Raw genomic sequence first — 17,102 nt, 5'->3', positions numbered from 1 at the left:
CACGCAAGCATCGTTAGAGAAGAGCACTTATCACTTGCGGCTGAACCTAACTCTCAATACGTGAGTGACGTGACACCATCCTCTGACTCTGGCCATGACGAGACCACGGCTATTTTCGAGTACATCATGAACCAAATCGAAGGTGGCTTTGATGAAGTTGAGGTTCTTGGATGTGATGGAACAAACACTAACACTGGTTGGAAGGGAGGTATTCGTCAAAAATTAAAGGATCTAACAGGCTATTTGACTCTTGTATTTTATTGAACTGCTTTTCCGAGCTCTCTTCACGAATATTGGCGCTAATTCAAGCCCCTTACACAGATCCCATTGGTTCAAAACTATCTGACTGTGAAAAGCTTCCAATGGTGTCATTCAAACCAACAAAATGTGACTTACCTCATCATAGTCAGAAGAGCTCAGAAAACTCAGTAAGTACCTGAGACACTTATCTCAAGTCTTTCATTGCTAATGGTCTTTGTCACGTCTTTGAGAACATTCACAGGTCTAGATACTTGCCAAATGAATACCAGGCTGTAATCCGTTCATCCATTCAGACGAATGCATTTCTCGCACTCCCGGAGAATGTTCTTTTCGCCATGATGACTGATAGTCTACTTGGTGTCCGACAAGATGCATTACATAAGATTCTTAGTGCTCGAAAACACGAAGCAGAGAATCTTCATAACACTATTCGATATAACATCATTCCCAGACTGAATTAGGTTGTTATGAGAATAATATCTTTAATCACAAATATTTAATAGTACCCATTGACAGTTCAGAAACTATTCACTTACAGATTTTTTCCTGATGTTACAACTAAAACTTTATTATCATTTCTTTACAATCGTGTCGTTCTTAGCGTTTGGAATGTTTTACGAAATTAGTTCAGACAGTAGTAGTTCATTCACTACTTGGTTATTAAAAGAATTACGTGCTATGACTAGAAGTAACGTACATTTGGTACACGTTTAAGGCTATTAAGGAAAGGGCATATCATGAATAGCAGTGAGAAATACAATGGAACATTTGAAATACACGTTCCGTTTATTTGGAAATGTGTTCCGTTTATTAGTAAATATTTAATAAGGTTTTCAATATATAAAAGTATAGAAACAGCTAATAACTTTTATCCGGATCTTGATTTGTTCCATAAGAGTGTCAAGAAGGTGAGTAAATTATTTTTTTTTTAATTTATTAGTTAAAGTATGAAATTTCTCAGTATTTTTAGGCTTGCAATTTATTGTCTTAAGTTTGTCTTGTATTTCACTAAATAATATATTGTTTCTTTTTACCAAATTGTAAGAACCTTTTTAATTTTGAACATGTACACATGTTTGTTTCTTATTTTTTGTATTTCTGGAGGACGTACTTGTAAAGTATTACTTCGTGAGTTTTATTTTTTTAAAAAAGTGTTTTGGAACAATCATTTGTCTTTCTTATAACCTTCATTTTTGTATTCAGTAATTATCTGCTTTTTATTTATATATTGTTATTCTTTGTTTTTTTTTTATTATTATGCTTCATCTGTATCTCTATATTACAATGTATAACCCAATGTATAATCTTATGATGTATTAGTATTGCATGCGCTCTTTTTTTCTTTATTTATTTTGGCGCACTTGTGGTTTTATGCTGTTTGCTGCCGAATAAACATTTATATATTATTATTAGTTAACTTGTAAGGTTCCATTTGAACGATCCTCTTATGTTTTGATAGTTTATTTATTCTGTCGTCTTTTATTTTGCTACCATCTTTTCTATTCTTCTATGATTAATTTATTCTTTTCTATGGACACTGCAATTTTTTTTATCTTAGTCTTCTTTTTATTTATCATATGTAATCTTTTCTATGTATGCTCATTTGAATTTCGTCATTATTATTACCAGCCTTATGAATCAGTGTATTTTACTTGATGTGTTAAACTTAGAAATATTTGTTTTCAATATGTAATAGTAGCAATGAAGTATAGTGTCTTTCTGAACTTTTTTCTTTCAATATTTTGTAAACTGTTTCAACTACAAGCGAAATAATATATTTTTGTATTTTATACTGTATACTTATTCCACATGGCATACCTTCTCTACATGCATGTTAATTATGCTTATTGTTTACTATTGTAATTTTTGTATTTTCCAGTTTAAAACAGATACTGCATTTTATATTATTTTTCTGAGCTAATATTTTATCCATTTCACCTGTTTTTGTATGATCAGTTGTATGTTGTTAATTCTATTTGCATGCTCCCTATGCTTGTAAAAACAATTTTTTTTCTTTGTGGCACTTGTGACTATAATGCTGTTTGCTTCCAACAAGCGTATTTCAAATATTATTATTATTATTATTGTTATTATTATTATTATTATTATTATTATTATTATTATTATTATTATTATTATTATTATTATTATTATTATTATTATTATTATTATTATTATTATTCGTTCACACATTAAAGCTAAGAAGAATATATTCTGAAGTTATATTACTAGTTTTCAGTGTTTTCAGAAAATGAAGCAAAAAAACTAAAAAAAAGTAAAAAGAAAAAAGAGACAATTTAAGAAAGTAATTACAAGATATACAGTGAGTGTCAGTTTAATTTGCGAAAACCATTGCATCAGTAGAAAACACGTCATATGTTTTAAATATGTCAAATAATCATATTTTTTATGCACATAAAATGAGTTTGTGTATTTAATTCCAAATTAATAATACAAGCATGTTTTTATTGGAAGCATAGACGATATCAAAAAATACGAGTTCTCTCTTGTAGTACGATGTAATATATCATTCACTATACCTTGCTATATTATAAGTAATCGAGAACCGTAATTTCGTAAAGATGAATAAACAAAAATGAACTAAAACGTAGTCGAATAGGAATAACGATGAAGGTTTCGGATAATATTTCACTTGGAGGTCTCTTCACTGTCTCTTTCTCTCGGTTAACATGTGTATGATTTGTGCACTCCATCTCTAGATGGAAAGCTTTGAGTAAAGAGAAGTCATCATACACCTTGCAAGAACAAATTAAATTTAAAAGTATTAAATTGACTTACAGTGAATTTGAACCCACAATTTCTAACCTAGTGCCTATAACACCTCGACTATTCATTCTTTACTGCCGTCGTCTCCTATCCTGAGAGTAGTGTCGTGAAATGATGGTCAGAGAAAGAAACAATGGAAATAAAATTTGATTGAAAAAGAAATAAACACAAAAACATTCGTTTTGCCAAGAAAGGCTTGAGTAGCCAAGTCTTGGGTTAGGACAACCCTTTTGAAGAAATCTTGAGGGTGACACAATATCCCTTTTATATCATAGAAACCTATGTGTCTAGGCAGATATTAAATTAATAACGCTGAAATCTAAAAGAAGCTTCCTGTATGGTAAAATGATACATTACTATCTGTCTAAAAGATTTTTTCGCGAGTCTACATTGTTTAATCCTTCTTGGAATCGATGTTATGACAATCAGCCCAAACACTACTCATGCATTTCGTCATTAAGCTATGTTTAACACAGCTATTCAAGTAGCAAATATGAATAAAATAGACATTTACATTTATTTTACTGTTGGAGTTCACCCAAAATGCTGTAGAAAGATAGAAAGAAATCAAAACAAACATTCATAGGTTAGCACTTGAGTTTAATACAACAAAAGTAGTACAACTAGTTACAGATATTACGTTTTGTTAGAGAAACTTCCTTTGTGTATTGTTTGGTGAGTGGTTATCGTACTTGACCACAGAAATATTCATTAGGTTTCTTGAGTTCGAATCTCCGCCACACCTGGTTTTTGAACCTCTTTTTTTTGTTGGTTAAAAAAGAACCATAAATAGATGGTAACACTATAATCATTTCCATTTGGAGCTTACCATATGATGCTTGTGTTCCAATACGAAGTCGAATAAACGTTTGTCTAGTGGCGGACATAAGTCTTTGACCAGGTAATGGTGGCTATTTGAAACCAAATGCAGAGTATGAGCATTTAATCTGTCATATCTGTAGTTTTGTGTGGAAAAGAAACAAAATTGAGAATCAAAGTCATAAGAACAACTAAAGTTATTAATGTAAACTATGCAAAAGAATTTTGACTTATATATCATAAAATAAATCCGAAAGACGTTTTGAATCGAATATAAATTACGAAGAACTTTGTAAGCGGAGGCAAAGAAACCTAACGTGAAGACACTAAGGACGACTCTTTTACAGTGTATTGATCGTGGTTCAGTGGTAAAAGCTTTCCGCTAGTAACCTCAAAGACCTCGAATCGGATCCACGAAGCTCAAGTAACTTATTTACTTGAGAATTTTTGGTGATGATTGATCGGCAATTAATCACGTTTTATTATCTTCAGATATTTGAATAATTGGATGTTTCAATACTTGAAGTATCAAATCTTCAGCAATTATAATATTAATAATAATGAACTAATAATAATTGTTATAATCTCGTAGAAGATTACAACCTAGGAGCTTATTATCGCTCAGGTCATAACAATACAAGCAGAAACGTGACGTTTGGCAAGAATATTGCGGTTTTGTTTAGTGTTGCCCTCTGGAAAAGGAATTTTTCATCTCGTTAATTAAACAAAACATATAATCGAGACAAGAATGAACATTTTACATTCGAGACGGGACCAGGCTAATTCAAATTATAGTCTCGCTTTGGAGATGAGAATCGAGACGAAATGAAAAATATCGTAAACATTTCTTGTCTTCTCTGGATTCTGTATGTCAATTCTTTTAGTAACAGTTGCTCGGTAGAGTGAATCTTATACACTAGTTATTTTTCATTTCTGGGTTCATCAAATTATGGTCTGAGTAGGTATCTTTGTAGCAAAGCTTTTATAATTACTTCTGCATATCCTATAAGTTAGAATATTATATGACTTAATGCTCACTGGTATTTGGCTACTTTTATTACAATTATATTCCTTAAAAAGTACAGTTGAATACCTTCTACATGAAACTTTAGTAGAACGCTGTCGTTTAAAATATAGCTGGTAGAATTCTAAATACCTGCACAAATATTTCACCACAAAGAACTATAAAAAGTTTTTTTTTTTTTAGTTGAAACGTTTAGGACGTTTTGGACTTAACTCCTATTACGTAGCAAAGACAAGCATATTATTTTTTCATGTCGAATTGTTCCTTAAGTCAGCCGCGGGGATGAACAGTAAGCTTTGCCTCTGCATTATGAAGTGAAAAATTTTGAGGTGAGTGCGTATACTTGCATGAATTTAGATGACAACTGTCGCCGTTCATTAGAAAGTAAATATGGGAGAACTATGAAATGATGTAAAAAGACGCGTGTCATTTTGTTATAAAATTACAGCAGTGCGAATGCATTTTATCTAAATTCAAAGGGTTATTCTCGAATATACAGGGTTAAAGAAGCACTCTGATTAGCCAAATTAAAAAGACTTAACCGATTCATCCCTCCACAAGCGATGTTTTCTTCGTCCTTTCGTGGCGAATTCGGAAGAGAACTCGGCAATTTGTCACGACGTTAGTGGTTCCAGCCAATGCCGGAGAACATGTTTCTTTTACTTTTTGAAAGTACTTTTTAAGAATCGCCCTTAAGTAAGCAAATCACGCATATTAGCGATTTAACGAATTTTGGTGGAATAATTTTTGATTCATTGACTTTCCTTCGCGTCTCTGCCGTTGATGTGCCAATGATAGTATAATTTTCAAAACGGAAGTGGCAACACCGCGTAGAGTTGCTGTGAGGCCGATAAGTTTTGGCTAAACGTCACTAGTTGCCCATTCGTGGTCCATTATTATTATTATTATTATTATTATTATTATTATTATTATTATTATTATTATTATTATTATTATTATTATTATTATTATTATTATTATTATTATTATTATTATTGAATTTTGAGAATTAACCCCGTACCAAAAAGGTTAGGCGCTTTTTTGATGGTTGTTTCAGCCGTAGGCCACTCAACTCTGTATCTCGGGGTTTTGTTCCATCCCATTTTCTTCATTCCATTATTTATTTCATTCTCAACATCCACGTCTCCTTTAGGTTAGCCGGCATAACCATGCAACGTAAAATTTAAAAACATAAATTTTCGTACGTCTCTTGTGAGTTTAGTAGCCTTACTTTCTACATAGGGGTTTACCGGAAACCTTTCATTCAACATTTACCTACTTGTAGGGACATACGCAGCGGGTATGTCCTGGTGGTCGGGACACTTCTCTTCAATCCTGACTATTTTGTAACTTTTCCCTAATGTTAGGGGCGGCTTTACAAATTTCGTGCAATCTGTCCTCATACGGAATTTGTATTCTATATTATTATTATTATTATTATTATTATTATTATTAATAATAATAATAATAATAATAATAATAATAATAATAATAATAATAATATAACTGAAGATTTGAGACCTTACTATTACGTCCTATTCAAACAAAACCGAAGATATTTTCAGTGGTACACCCCTCTTCACACAAACATGTAAACTTATTCAGAAACTAAGTAGGCCTAAGTGTAAGAAAGTAAGCTTGGATTTGTCACAATTCCAACATATATATATATATGTTGCATATTTCCTCTCTTCTACGTGAAACAGCAGATTCATAATACCTTAACCTAAAACGAAAATATCACATATTGTTCGGAACTTTTCCAAAATATGCATAGATATTCTAAAAAGCAGCAATATAATATCTGTTTCCAATCAAAACTGAACCAAGAACCCTTACCAGGAATACACTATTACTCTAAAGCCAGGCTTCAGTTATTGTCAACTTTTTTTGGAAAATACGAATCTAAGTGCTGAACCAGCAGGATTTAGACTTAGTTTTAACCAATGCATCTATAGTGTCGGAAGGACATGATGAGTATATGGTGGCTCCTCATGTACACCATTATTCTATTGTAACGGAAGTATTTTTATCTAGTGTTTGTAATGTATATGAATCCACTGAAAGATTTTTATATTCTAAAGGTGACTATTTATCCTTGTATATTTGAATTGCTAATGCTGATTGGTGTAATATATTGTTAGGTAATAATCTCAATTTAGTAGCTTGCAAACTAGAGAAAGTTTTTAATCGGCGATCCTGACATTTCTCTTCAATCTCGACTATTTTGTGACTTTTCTCTAATGTCTTTACAAGTTTCGTTCAATCTGTCCTTATACGAAATTTGTATTGTATATTTTTATTATTATTATTATTATTATTAGTAGTAGTAGTAGTAGTAGTAGTAGTAGTAGTAGTAGTAGTAGTAGCAGTAGTAGTATAACTGAAGATTTGAGACCTCACTATTATGTACTATTCAAACAAAATCGAAGATATTTTCAGTTTTACACCCATGTTCACACAAACATGGAAACTTGTTCAGACACTACGTAGGCCTAAGTGTTAAGAAAGTAAGCCTAGATCCGTCACAATTTCAACAGTTTTATATATATAGAATTGCATATTACCTCTCTTCTATACTGTAACGATCCTCTTTGACCGTTACACTTTTCCTAAAGAGATTATATAATACAGTTATTAAAGGGTTTTTATATAGATAGTTTTTCTTTTCTCTCCAATTCTCGACCTCTTTGACAGATTCAAAATGGTTGACAATTGGGCTAGTTTGATCAGAAGTATTGTATTGTCTGTCTTTGTTAGTCTATGGTTTCCGTCAAGTTGTTATTTTGATCTTTGTTTTCTCGAGAGATGGCGCTAGTGTTCTATATTCGTTTGTATTTTCTAATCTACGTTGAATATTTCCTTTTATAAATATATTAAGTAGTGTTTAATCTACATTCAAAGTACCATTATTTTCCACATTAAATTTCATAATAATAATTCGTGTTTAGTTAAATTGTTCACTGCGCAATTGGCAGCAGCCAATCAGCGAACAGGGAAGATTTCGAGAGCGCGTTTTACTTCCCTCCACACACACACAAAAAAATGGTGTCTGAGTAGGTTACCTATAAGTGACCATCCGGTGCAAGCGATCGGAAAAATAGGAAAGCGTGATAATTCCTAAAGAATAATTTTGAAGCTTGGAATCGTGTCCGTAAGAATTGGTGTATTAAGATAAAGCGACGCAATCAGTGATGTGATATATAGTTTCCTGTCGATTTAGTTTAGTCCATCTTTTCCTCTTCCCTTTCGAGTTTTGGACTGAAGGCATCACTTTCTACAAGAACAGTCTACAACTGTTCACCAGCTATGTTCTGTCACTACAATTGATTACATGTGTGTGATCTAATGTCGTTTCTACAAGAATTGTCTTCAACTGTTCACCAGCTATGTTCATCCACTACAATTCATTACATGGGTGTGTTCCAGCGTTGTTTCTGCGGTGATGAACCAAGTTTAGTCTGGCTGTGACTCGTGAGTAACACTAAACATGTTGTTCTGTGACTAACGTTCAGGTAATCTCTTTCCATTTGTTGAAGTTTCTTACGTGACCTTTATTTATTATTACTAGATTAGTATCATAACATTTTGATATCAGCAGTTTTATAAACTAACTAATTAAAGTGATTTAGCATTGCTCTTCATGAATAAGATTTAACCGTTTAAAGAAGAAAATCTAAGTACAGTTTAACAAGTATTATTTACGTTGTTTATGCCTTCATTGCATTGATTTCTTACGATGCTCATTTCATTGGGAAGTACTATATATCCTACGGTTAACATGACGTTCTAAGGAAAAGTGAGCTCTCCATCCAGTAAGTCGACTCATGCGCGAACGGGGTAGTCTGGTGTCAATGTTGTCTCTTCTCACGTTAGAATCACTAAGTAAGCAAACAGTTGAATACAACGTCTATCCTGTAGTTAATTCTAGCATGTTTAATGAAACCAAAGAAGTAAAGTTTGATGACAGTTAGCTTAGGTTCGACCCCGAAGCGGGTACTCCGTAAAGTTTACCTTACAACCAGTTATTCTAGCGTAGTATCGCAACGCAAGCTTGTTGTGCAATTAAGAGCTATATCGATCAATCATTGATACATTCCTGTTTAGATACTATTATAAGGTACCGAACCATTACATTATGTTTTAAAGTTTAGTTGAGCGCGTCAGAGTTCGTGGGCACTTGCCAATATTTTTATCCACCGAGGTGTTTTGGTGTTAGAGGTAATGTTTAGATATCGCTGGCTAAAATAGTACCTCCTGTAATTATTTCTACGTCTAATGCGTTATGTTTCCGCCGCTGTTTTCAAGGTTAAGCCGAATCGAGGAGTGGCGCCCTCTTTAGTAACAGTTCGTTGAGGGTAGTAAAAATGAGTGGAAATGTTATGTACTCTAGGAGGGGGAGTTCTTAACTCAGCTGTGCGACAAGGTTCTCTGTAAATGAGATATTTCCTCTTAGTTGTAATGGACCTCTCTGCAATTTGTCTTCTTATCCGTCATTGTTCTGTCCGAAGTTAATTATTGAGTAATGTCTACCTTTATTGATATAAAAAGTTACAGTCAGTATATCGTCAGTGACAACAAATACTATGAAGTAACGATTAGTTATTTGACTACACTTTATGTTAAGATCGCTTTACGATCTTTATGTAATGTTTAAACACATAGGTTACGTTTGATGTGCAATTTTTCGAGGTTGTAGTTATCCATATACATATGAAATTTAATAAATGCTAACACTGCATAAGCTAATTCGGAGACTGTTTGCTGTTCGCCAAAGTAAGATTGAAATAAAGGTTTATTATATATATGTGTGTATGTATTTTCTTATAGACAACATTTACCATTGGAATCATTTTTTCTTCTTCTCTCCTTGCTGGCAAATATGATGACACCATTATTGTGCAAGAGTTGTGTTTTCTGCGTACTGGTCCATAGTAATAAATTAGGAAGGAGAATAATTAACGGCGACCCAAAAATATAATTTATTTTGAAAATCATTAGCGCATTTCGAGTTTGGCTCTCCAGCCACAGGATTTAAAGTTAACGTAAAAACATTACGTCACAATATCTAGGCACTAAGTGCAAGCCATACACATGCCGCCAGTAGGCAAGTAAGTTGAGCCGCTCTGTCTTCGTAAAAAACTTGTGAAATTTGAAGATTGACAGTTCGAAACTCTGTCTGATATGTTTTATTTATTTTTACATGAAGATATAATGAAATAATTGAAATTGTAATACTTTATACATATGTAAATTGCAAATGTAATAATTTGATGTTAAAGTTGGTGTTTATTATCTATATTGCATGCTTGTTTACATTTAGTTCAAAACAAATACTTATAAAATTTCTGGGTCAAAATGTTTAGAATAATCAGTGACACCTCGATGAGTGAAATTAGACCGAAGTAAATGCAAATAAGCATACTGAAAATGGTAGCAAAAAAGAAAAGAAATGTTTCTTTCCATTGTCTAAGGGTGAATTGCCTTATAAGAAATACTTTGGAAGGATTAGTATCTAAGCTCATGGCCCTAAGAATGAGCCTTATGTATTCATGATTTTTTTGCTAAACTGGTTACGTTCTCAGACAGTACGAATCAATGTTGTAGACATGTAATGTTGCAAGAATTTCCTCTGCGAAGAAAGTTGTTTCAACGATAAGTCGAACAGAAATAGAATATGTTTCATGCTATCGTGTATCAGATCTACTAATATTGAAAATGATAAAAAAAATCCCTAATATCCTATGCGGGAATTGAACAGTGGACTTTTTAATTACGAAACGAATGCTCACGCCACTACCCTATGAAGGTTCTCTGAAGAAAAAATTAAAAAGTAGTCGTGTATGTAGCAAATTGCACATGTTTGCGATTCAAAGGTGTGCATTACGTCGAAACACTGTGATTACGTCGAAATAAGAACGAAACACTGTGATTTCGGTCATGATAAAATTATATAATGCAGAGAATTCAAATTTAAATTAGAAAACAAAAGAAAACAGAAAACACCAAGCGGAAGCGGTCCCGAGACGACTTTCATTTTTTTGTTTTTCTGATTCAGAAAAATATCTCGGTTACTTGTCTCTATTTTCTACTAGGTAAGATTCATTTTACAGTTTCATTAACCTTAAACGACACAGACAAGTACACAGACATCGAGAATATTTAAAATTTCAAAGTCACTCTAATTGAAACTGGAACCCCCACTACGGAACAATCTGATGGGTGGGGTACCTGGTACGTTCCCAAGGCAAGTAAACTTGAGGTTTATAACATCGTGTTCGTGGATTTTTCCGGGACACTCTCGTACTCCCGTTTCCTCCTACTTTCTCATTCCATTAATTCATCCTTCATATTTCATTTGATTTAATAATGATCTCGCTTAACCTGACAGGCATAATCCTGGGTCATTAAACGCAAAGAATTTATTTCATTTCATTTTCAAACCAGTAACAGAAAACAGTTGTATTTTCTATTGCCCATTAACGTGTTCTCACAAAGATATATAGTGTAGAAACATGGAAAATCGTAATTCCATTCAAACGTGAACCAGCAGATTCATAATACCTTTACCTAAAACGAAAATATTACATATTTTTCGGAACTTTTCCAAAAGATGTATGGATATTCTAAAAAGCTGAATTATAATGTCTTTTTCCAATCAAAACTGAACCAAATTATGGTTCGGCTTCTGAAATGAACCGACACATTCAATTCCAAGCCTAAGCAGGACAAAAACCAGTTAGCCGGATTTTGGAACGGGTCTAGTAGCTAAACTGTAGTTGATGTTTCTATTCTCTCTTGAAATCACCTACCATTGTGTAGTGAAAATTTAGAGCTAAAGATTCTATAGCCTCTTATTTTCGATCATATATATATATATATATATATATATATATATATATATATATATATATATATATATATAACCTGTTCCGCAATCCAAGCAATTTTCTACAGCAGCACTGGAAGACTATAAAATTTCCACACTATTAATGTGAAATTTTGTTTTCTTATTAAAAAATGTCTGGATGTTTCATATTTTACCATAAATGTGAGTAAGAGTAAGCCATTGTTTGGACCCTGTTTTGGGGACGTAAGTACTAACCTTATTTTTCTTTAAGGGAGATTCAATGCTATTTTTTTAAAGCAGTTTTCTCCAATGATTATTGGTAAGGATTTTTAGGCACATCAGTTTTATTTTGGTTAAGGTTGAAACATAATGGTTCGGTTTATTTCAGAAACCGATCCGTAATTTAGATCAGTTTTGTTTGGAAACAGACATTATATTGACGCTTTTAAGAATATCCATACATATTTTGGAAAAGGTCCGAAATATATGTAACATTTTCGTTTTAGGTTAAGGTATTACGAATCTGCTGTTTCACTTTTGAATGGAATTACGATTTCCCATGTTTTTTTCTCTGTACATTTTTGCGAGAACACGTTAATGGGCATTGAAAATACAACTGTTTTCGGTTAACCGTTTGAAAATAAAATGAAATAAATTCTTTGCGTTTAATGTCCCAGGATTATGCCTGTCAGGTTAAGCGAGACAATTATTAAAACAAATGAATTATGAAGGGTGAATTGGTGGAATTAAAAAGTAGGACGAAAAGGGAGTACGGGAGTGTCCCAAGAAAACTCACGAGCACGTTGTTATCCAACTGAAGCTTACATGCCTTGTGAACGAACCAGGTACCCCACCCATCAGATAGTTCAGTATTCGGATCCCGGGTTCGGTTGGAGTGCCTTTCAAATTTTAAATGACCTCTATGCCTGTGTTCTTGTCTTTGCCGGTCAAGGTTAATGGAACGGTAAAACTTGTCTAACCTAGTAGAAAATAGACACACGTTACTGAGATATTTTCGGTTAATCTGGAAAACAAAACAGTTGTGTGAAGCATAAGGTTATAGTTAAGGCTTCCTTGTGACTCTCAAGAAAATGTTTCTTTTTCATGTCCTTGAGTGCTTGTTTGTATTATTTTGATTTCAAATTTAAATTAGAATTATCTCCACTACAGTATTTTATGATGACTGAAATCGGAGTATTTTGACCTTATTAAAATCTTTGAATAGTAGACGTGTGCAATTTGCTAAATACACGAGTGTTTTTACTCTTACTTAACATAACCGTCTTAGTGTAATGGTGTGAGTATTCGTTCCATAATTAAAGATTCCTGGGTTCGATTACCGCTTAGGTAACTATTAAAATTCTTATCATTCACAATGTTGATACTTCATAATTATAGTATTAAAATATTTCATTTTTCTCGATCTTAGAGTTGAAACGACTTTCGTTCACAAGACAATTACCAACAACATGACGTCACCTCTCTACAATCTTGATTTGCACCGTCTGAGAACGCAACTTGTTTAGGAAACAATTGAAGAACTCAATTCCAAAAGAGCCTGTCAAAAAAGTCAGTTTTTCAGGAGACGATGTTTTGTATGTGTTTCCATCATTCTGTTTCTCTGAAAGAAAAGTAATCTACATAAAGGAAAATTGTAATTGCCTACTTTTCGTAAGATAACGGTGAAATTATAATTTATAGGAAGAGTTATATAAGCGTTTTTCGGCATGAACCAGAAAATACGTTCAAAGAATACTGTTGACTAAGAGCATTTTTGAGAACAACACTGTTTTCTTTTGCCTACAATTACTCTGATTTATGGAGTTTTTTTTTTTCATGAAATCCAGTATAATAAACGGAGATGCTGAAATGGAACTTAATAGAACCAATATCTCAAAATTGAGAAAAATTGACTTAGGCTCTTTTGGAATCCACCCCTTTATTTCATAATATATCAGGGTCATCCTTAGGACCTAGGGCTTAGACGCTAATCCTTCGAAAGTATCTCTCATAAGGCAAATCTCCTTTGGACAATGTATAGAAACAATTTCTTTTCCTTTTTGCTCTCATCTTCAGCATGCTTATTTGCATTTGTTTCAGGTAATTTCACCCATCCAAGAGAAACTAATTATTCTAGAGATTTTAAATCCAGAACTCTCATAAGTACTTATTTTGAACAAAATATGAACAAACATGCAATATAGACAATAAATACCAATTTTAATATTAAATTATTACATTTGCAATTTACATATATAAAGAGTATTACACTTTCAATTATTTCATAATATCTTCATGTTAAAGAAAACAAAACATGTCAGACAGAGTTTCGAACTGCCGATCTTCAAATTTCACAAGCTCTTTACGAAAACAGAGGATCTTAACACGCTTGCCTACTATATACAGCTTGCAGCTAGTGTCTGTATAAAGAACTAAGGGAAAATGCAATTCCCTATATATAAATCTGCGAGAATTGTGACGAATCTAGGCTTACTTTTTTGAACTTGTTTTTAAGTTTTACGTACGATAATTTGTTAAGTTTTACGGTTCATTTTATGCCGGCTAATCTAAAGGAGACTTCGATGATGAGAATGAAATAAATAGCGAAATGAAGAAAGTGGGAGGAAACATAACTTCAACAAAACCCACACACATGGCGTTTGTACAACACAAAGCACACTAGGAGGAAGCTGGGATAGATCCAGAGACACAAGCACTAGAGCTGAGTGGGCTGCAACTAAAACAAGCATAAGGAAGAGTCTTAACCTTTTTGGTACAGGGTGAATCATTAAGTTCACGAAACTTCAATAATAACAATAATAATAATAATTGGTATTAAAATTTTTAGGGTTGCCCTAATATAAGGCAAAAGTTACAGAAAAGTCGAGATTTTCGGTTGGGTTCCAGACCTTCGTAACACACCTCTGGTAACTACCCAAATATTAAACGGAATAGATCCACTTAAGTTTCATGTAGATAGTATTCTACTGTACGTTTCAAGGAAATAACTATAATAAAAATAGACAAATATCAGTGAACAGTAAGGCATATAATAAACTAACTGTTAGGATATGCAGAAGTAATTACCAAAGCTTTACTACAAAAGCTTACACAAAACATAATTCGTTGAGCTCGGAAATACAAAGAAAAAAATAGCATACAATATTCAGTCTTAAAGTAACAGAGCAATTGTTACTTTAAGAATGTTCACACATTATTCCGGGACTCGAGATAAGGCGAGAAGTATTTACGGAGTGTTTGTCTCGTCTCGCTTCTTATCTCGAAACCGAGACCATAATTTGAGTTAGCCCTGCCCGTCTCTAGTGCAAGATGTTAATTCTCGCCTCTAGTTTCTTTGTTTTGTTTTAGTAACGAGATGAAAAATTTCTCTGTTCAAGTATGGATACATCCAAGGATTCAAATATCTGAAGATAATAAAACGTGTGTCATCGTCGATCAATAGCCAAGAACAATTCTAAATTAAAAAAAACTTACCAGCTGGGAATCCGACCCATGTACCTTCAGATTACTGGCCGAGTGCTTTGAAGCGCGATAAGTGGTTCGTCTTAAGTGCGTTAACGTAATTATACTTTGTATGGAGTTGCAAAGTTATACGTCATTTTTCTTCATTTCAAAAAGTATTTTTTACTTGTTTGATTATGATATAAGTAAATAATTCTTGGCATAGTTTATATTAATAACTTGAGTTGTTCTTAGACCTTTGGTTCACAATTTAGTTTCTTCTCCACACCAAACCACAGATATGCCAAATTTAATTGTCATACTCGCATTTAGTTCCAAAGCAATCGCCATTATCTGGTCAAGGATTTATGTCCGACACAATTTATAACATCGATTTCAACAACATTTAAACAATGTGAACCAAGACAAAATTCTTTAGACAGATACTAATGTTTATTTTACCACATAAGATACTTCTTTTAGATTTCATCGTAATTAATTGAAAAAAAAATTGAAATGAAATATTTGAGTTTTACGTCCCACGGTTATGACGGTTAAGAAAAGGAGACGGCGTAATTAATTGAATACCTACCCGGACACACAGGTTTCTATGATAGAAATGCGATGTTGTGTCACCCTCAGGATTTCTTCAAAAGGGTTGTCTTAAACAAGACATGGCTACTTAGGCGTTTCTTGGCAAAACCGACAGTTTGTGCGTTTATTTCTGTTTTTTTATATCAAAATTTAATTTTCATTTTCTCTCCCTCCGACCATCATTTCATGACACTACTCTCAGGATAGGAGACGACGGCAGGAATAGTCGTAGTGTTATAGGCACTATGTTAGAAATTGTGGGATCATATATACTGTAAGTCAATTTAATACTTTAAAATTTAATTTGTTCTTGCAAGGTGTATGATGACTTCTCTTTACTCAAAGCTTTCCATCTAGAGATGGAGTGCACAAACCACGCACATGTTAACCGAACGAAAGAGACAATGGAGATATCTTCAATTGAAATATTATCCGAAACATTCTTCGTTGTTCCTATTTGATTATATTTTAGTTCATTTTTGTTTATTCTTCTTTACGAAATTACAGTTCTCGATTACTTAGAATAAGGCAAGGGATAGCGAATGTTATATTACAGCGTATTACAAGAAAGAACTCGTATTCTTTTCATTTGGTATATGCTTCCAATAAAACATGCTTGTATTATTAATTTGGGTTTTAATTACACAAACTCATTTGTACACAAAGTATGACTATTTATCATATCTGAATCATATGACGTGTTTTCTACTGATGCAATGGTTTTCGCAAATTGAACTGACACACAGTGCATATCTTTTTTTTACTTTCTTATTTTTTTTCTTTTTCGTTTTCCTTTTTTCATTTTGCGAATACACTGGAAAGCAAATATATAACTTCAGATTATATTCTTGTTACCTTTAATGTGTAAGTGAATAATAATAATAATAATAATAATAATAATAATAATAATAATAATAATTATAATAATAATAATAATAATAATAATAATAATAATAATAATAATAATAATAATAATAATAATAATAATAATAATTCATTTAAAAAATATAAACTACGATGGATTTGCTGACAAAAATATTCTCGCAAGACAAAGATGGGAGTCAAAGCACCTCGACCTGATATTATTCATAAAGTTTTAGTAGAAATTAAAACTGATAACTAAGAAAAGTGAAGGTAACGTTGAAAGGTATAACGTATAACAATGAGAGATTTTACAATATACTGTAACCTGTGAAGTAAAACGAATATTTGACCAACATTGATTTTTCCTTGGTATGTCTAAGAATAGGTAAGATTTCTTTGTAACTTTTTCTGATATCAATCTCTCTGTAGATACTAAGCGGC

The sequence above is a fragment of the Thermobia domestica genome, chromosome 17, assembly GCF_964235325.1.
Source record: "Thermobia domestica chromosome 17, izTheDome1.hap1.1, whole genome shotgun sequence".
NCBI lineage: Eukaryota > Metazoa > Arthropoda > Insecta > Zygentoma > Lepismatidae > Thermobia > Thermobia domestica.
The sequence above is the reverse complement of the archived record's forward strand: the minus strand, read 5'-3'. Positions refer to the sequence as shown.